This window comes from Ambystoma mexicanum, chromosome 3q (genome assembly GCF_040938575.1).
Source record: "Ambystoma mexicanum isolate Mex_15411 chromosome 3q, UKY_AmexF1_1, whole genome shotgun sequence".
NCBI classification, from domain to species: domain Eukaryota; kingdom Metazoa; phylum Chordata; class Amphibia; order Caudata; family Ambystomatidae; genus Ambystoma; species Ambystoma mexicanum.
The window spans coordinates 853,220,945-853,226,944 of NC_090926.1; positions in this window are offsets into that span (position 1 = coordinate 853,220,945).

A 6,000-nucleotide genomic window follows, 5' to 3' on the forward strand; every position below is an offset into this window, starting at 1 on the left:
TGATTCCTGTTCCCGCTCCTTTTTGGAAGCCTGTCTGAAAAGTGTCAGTAGCCGGCGAGTTCTTAGCCCATTTCTTAAAGAGGGTGAGTATCAGTGACGCGAAGATTTTTCCAATAATGTCTAATAGGACTATGGGCCTGTAATTGGATGGTATATTTCTTGGTCCCTTTTTATAGATGGGAACAAGTACAGCCTCTGTCCAGTTAGTCGGTATCTGTTTTTGATGTACACACTGTTCGAACAGTTCTTTAATCACCCTCGCCCATGCTTCAGGGTGTTGTTTCAGATTTATGTTAGATAGACCGTCTGGGCCGGGGGCCCTGGATTGTTTCAAGCTTCTGATTGCCTTTAGAATCTCGTCTAGACTGGTGATATTCGCCCAGCCCCCGTTTTCCTCCTTTGGGGGTTGGTTTTGCATAGAGCAGAGGGTGCCAGAGGTCGGAAGTGCGTATAATTTCGCGAAATGGGTGATCCACTGCTGTTCTGTGACGTCACACAAGATCTGATTTGGTTTCTGTCCATTAACGGTTTTGAGTAGTGACCAGAAGTCACGATTGTTCTTGGACACACAGACTTTCAGCATTGCTTCTGCATCGTTCTGATAGAGATTTTGTCGTTCTTGCTTAAGCCATGCTTTGTACTTTACTTTACCTTCTTGATGTTTAGCCCAGGCTTCTTTGGTGTTGCTTTTTTTTGCCGCTCTTTTCAATTTTGTAAGATCTTTACGTTTTTCGACCAATGTTGCATTAAACGTGTGTTTGTGTATGGGTTGAGTTCCATTCTTTCCCCCAAAGCTTACTTTGTGGGGTATCAGTAAAGAGACATATTCAGGTTGAGACGCTTCCCTAGCGCTGTTTATCTCCATGTGGTTTTTGCGAAGCTTGTTCTCCAATATGTTTATATTACCGGAGGTCAGCCGAATTCGATTTTGTTGCGTGTTGACACCAATTACAAAGGGATAAAATGATCGCTCTTTGGTTTCACCCCTCCACGACAGAAATAGGAGGTTGTGGTCACTTTCTCTGGTTCTTTCCACTTGGAATTCCACAAAGTATGGAATCAAACCTTCAGTAACAAGGATGTAGTCGAGATTTGCCGCAGCCGGCGCTCTCTCCCAGGTTGGTATCTGCACTTCGAGTTCTTGGAGAGAGGCGACGTTGTGAAATTGTCTCGATTTCATCAAGTCCATCCATGCTTGACCTCTTTTGTCCCTTTTCCTCAATGCTACTGCCATCGTGTTGCCTATCGATTGGGTTCCACATTTTGCATTGAGATCCCCACAAATGATTATATTGGGGGTGTCGAAGTTTACTCTAATTTCGTCTATTGTTGATGCAACTAGCTCACAGAATGTTTTCGTAGCTGTTTTCTCGGGATTCCAATAAAGGTTTATTATGACCAGATCAGGGCTCATCTGGACATTTTTCCCTTGAGCCTGGGGATTCCACTTTGTTAGGGTTGCCAGCATACCATATTTTTCACAGATTTTGATCTTAGGTGAGATTCCTGAGCCTAATCGAATTGCTGTTAACAAACCTCCAGAGGGTCTTCCTGATGCGGGTCTCTGAGCTGGCGAAACTTCGATACTGTAACCCTCGAGAGTAGGATTCTCTGTTAGCCATGTTTCTTGCAGGCAAATTAGGTCGAAGCGGTTCAATTTTACATCGCTGGGCTTAGTTAGGTGGCTGAATCCTCTTGTATTCCACGACGCCATCTGAAGTGAGGTCTTTTCCTTAAATTGGTCTGGGATCGTTACCTGGATCTTGTTATTGACGGCGTCATGGATTGATTGCTAGGCCTTCTTCTTACGGCCAAACGTGTCTGCAATCCATTTCCAAGGTTTGGTTGACGTGGAAGGGGATTGAGCTGGTTTGATCTCTGTCGCCTGGTCCCTCTTTATGTAGGCGTTACGCGAGCTTTCCACTCGTCGCCTTGGCGTAGTAAGTGGTATGTGATGATTTCTGTCCCGTTTCCGGGGGTAGTCTTCCCCATTCCCGCTTTCTTCTCTGTCTCGGCCATCGTCCAACTCCTCCTTTCTATTAGCAAATTTCGAGGGGGCATATCTTTGAGAGCCTGTCGTATCTTCATTTTCCTTTAGTTTTTCTAATTTTAGGCCTAGACACTGTAGCTCTTTTGCTATTTCAAGGGGCCATTCATGCAGGGCTTTCGACCTTATGTGTAGGTATGCTTTAGCTTTATGGTCTTTGTGGTAGGGTTCCACCAGAACCAGGTCCCTTGTTGATAGATGCCGCAATTTGTCAATTTTTGCTGTAATTTTTAAGACTGTCCTTCTATTTAGGACCATGTATCTAACTTTAGATGAAAATTGCTCTAATTTGAATAGCGATGTCCCTTCGAGTTTTAGGAGTTTTTTTTCTGCCGGTTTTGATCGACCGTAGTCTTTTTTATAGGAATTAATCCTATATTTTCTATGCTCGTGATTAGGGATCCGTTCATCGCGACGGTCTGTCTCTTTTTTGGGGACTGGCTTCTCTTCCATTTTCTTTAAGGTTTGGATAGCCTCCAAACCAGTAGTGGGGGTGCTCGAGCGAGATCTACCATGGTCGCTTGGAGCCTCCACATGTGTAATCCTCCTTGCTCCAGATCGCGTCCTAACGCAAGCCGGCGGGGTAGCTATTCTTGGTTGCTGCGGGCTTAAAATTTCCTCTTCAGCGCAGGCAGAGTCGTCAGAAGAGTTAGATGAATCGAGGGCGTGGATCAGCGTGGGGGACCTTTGCGCGGTTTCGGGGCGATCTTGCTGTGAGTGATTTCCCACTATGGTCGCCTGTCGCTTTTCTTTGCTGGGAATGGCTCTGTCGGATCTGTCGACGGGGGGGTCCACAGCGGAGGTGAAGGATGCTATCACTCGAGTGTCTGGGAGACTCTTTGGAGGAACACACAGGAGGGGGCTCTCCATTGCATGTTTCCTCATGTTTTTTGTCTGCAAGGCTCGACTCTGATCCGACACACCTCCTGGTAATTTGACACGGGCTTTCGTGAAAATCGGAGCCACTTCTGTGACTCTGGCCATCTCTTCCGTTTGAGTACTTTGAGAGGTCATTGCTAGTGTCTGCCTGGTTTGTCGATCCATATTGAGCAGCTTGTTTTCGAAATTCGTTAGTTTAGTTTCGAGGCTCCTTTGTATGGTATTTGAGTTCCTTTCTACTGCTGTTAGGTATCCTTCTATAAAGGTCAGTTTATCCTTAAGTGAGGTGATCATGGACGTGTTGTCCTTTAGGGCCTCATGAATCGCCTCATACAGTTTGCTGAAGGGGTTTAGCGCTATTGAAAAGGCTGACATGATTGATAGTAAGTCAGCCTTTTTTTTCTTTTCTGAGGGTGTTTCTTTCTCAAACCCTGCCGGGATGTCACTTGGCCTCCTGTTTCTGGTTGGTGTGTAGAGTTCTTTTTCGTTATGGAGCTGATTGAATTTTTCAGAGAATCTTTTGTCCCCTCCTGCAATCACGCCTTGTAAGCTGGCTGAAGATTCCGCCCATGATATGTTACTATGTGCCTGGCTATGCGATCTAGTCCACGCCGCTTGATCTTCGACGTAGGACTGTCTTTCGCTTGGTTTGAGTCTTGTCTGAGTCTCTTGATTAGCCATGGCTGCTGGTGCTTGACATTCGGGTTGGGCTAAAGTGTCTTTTTTGCTCAATAAGCTGTGTGGGCCTTCACTGACTACATTTGATGGGTCTAACGTTTGATGGTCTATTGCCGTTTTTATTATTTGATTATTGTCTTTTTGTTTTGAATCTCCTGAGTGTGGTGTCTCCCCACTTGGCTCACTAGTGCATTCATCATTTGTCCTTAGGATGTTTAATTGTTCTGCATTTTTCTCTGATGTCATAAGGTCCTTCGCACTAATTTCTGCCGGGGGCTTTCCTTTCACGACTTCAATATTATGCGTTCTGTTTGGTGAAATACGAGCGTGCCATTTGACTCTTGGTAGTGATTTTTCCTGTGGCTGATCAATTTTCTGGGCTTTACACGGTGAGGGAGGCTCTCGGATAGCCGCCAGAATTTCAGCGTCTGACATTTCTTGGTCTGTGGCTTGTTTTTGCTTTGTTTGTTTTATAAAGTAATCCCTCAAGGAAGCTGAGAGTAACACTGTATCTTGTCTTTTCGAAACTTCACCCGTTTGAGGGCCTGCTTTCCGGCCTTTCTTTTTAGGTGGAATATCATTCCCTGCCCTGGCTTTGCCTCCAGCCTTCTTGGTTTTTTTAAAGATTTTTTTCCTTATAGTCGTATCTCTAAGTTGTTTATGTTGTTCGTCCTGTGATGTAGACTGATCAGATGACACAGTCATCTCACAATTTACAATTTGATCCCTGGGCCCTTTGTTCTCTGGATTTCTGGCCCTTGACTCTTGTAAGGGATCTTCTTTTTCTTGTTGTACTTTTTCTAGTTGAATTCTTTGGGCTTTTATTTCTTCTGCTGATGGATCTTGGCTGGATATGTTTCCGCCATCCGACATTGTCTCTATGAAAACGGAGTCATCTGCGTCGTCCCCCGGCCCTGGCTCCTCTCGTTCTTCATTTTCGAGTGTCTTAGGGGAGGGAGGCCTTTCCGACGGCGAAATGGTCTGCTTTTTACTGTCTTTGTCCAGCATGTTTCTGTCTTTGGCCGCCACAATTGGGGCCCTTTTTCTGACGCTGTTATGTACAGTGGCCATTGCCAGGCCTCTCCCCTCTCGGCTCTGGACTAGGTCATCTTTTTCACCTGTGCCTACCATGCCTATCCTCATGTCTTCACACGGCATTGGTGTAAGATGCCGTTGGTGCATGGGTTGCCCCATGTCTCCTTCCACCTGAAGAGACCCTAGCCATGCAGACCCCAGCCGAGGCCGTCCTCCGACAGCTTCAGGCCTGGTGTCATTCACCGAGGCGGTACGCTGGCGGGGCGTTTGTGTGGAATCCGTGGAAGGGGCAGGGGCAGGGCCTTTTGTTCTTTCCAGGTTTAGGTAGCCTTTCTGTTTATTTACGGTCGCTTCTTGCAGGGAGGTCTCGGGTGGCACGTTTAGATCTATTTGGTCTCCAGTTTTCAGCCCCCTTACAGTGGCTGCAGGATTCGCTGGGGCCATGATGCTTATGTTTTTTACTCCTGAGGTCAGTGGAAAAGCATCTGAAGACTGCCCCTCTTGCCCCTCTTGCGAGGCATTTAGCATGCTGCTGTTGTGTTCTAGCGTAGCACTGTTGGACTGCTTGCTGACCACCCTGTGGCCATGTTCTAACTGTGTTTTGTCGCTGCGCATCCACCTCCCGGCCTCCACTTCTGTCGGTGAGAGCGGCGCCATTCCCTTTTTGATATTTTTAGATAGCCGTTCACTTGAGAATGAAACGCGAACGGGGGTTGTGGACGCTCAAGTAAGGCGGAAAGTCTTTAAGCGAGACTTGCGTAGGATCGAGATATTTCCAGTGCCTTAGTGTCTTGTTCACAGGTGTCCCCGGAGCGGAGTGGCGGGAGAGACAGCAGAGGAAAGGTGCAGGAAGGGACTAAAGGTAGGGAAAAAGAAGGAAAAAGAAAGGGGGAAGAGGGAAGGGGAAGGGGGCAGAGGGAAACGGAAAAGAGATAGGGGGATAAAAGGAGGAGGAGCGAAAAGGGAGGAGAGAGAAGAGGAGGGAAGGAGGGAGGGGAAAGGGGAAGGGAAAAGCTTTGGTTGCTGCTCACCGCTCTTTGCTTCTGGCTCCGTTTGTCTATCTCCGTTTTTCGCTCTTCGGCCTTAGGCCACTGGACACTAGACACACTGTGCCGCACACCGCGCCGCGCTCCGCGCGTGCGCAGTGATTTTGAAGAGTCTTTGTGGAAATGGTAGACAGACTGTCACAGACTGTCACAGGGATCGCTGGAATCCGGAACGAAATGCACAGAGGTCTGTCCTCAGTCCTCACTAGACACACTGTGCCGCACACCGCGCCGCGCTCCGCGCGTGCGCAGTGATTTTGAAGAGTCTTTGTGGAAATGGTAGACAGACTGTCACAGACTGTCACAGGGATCGCT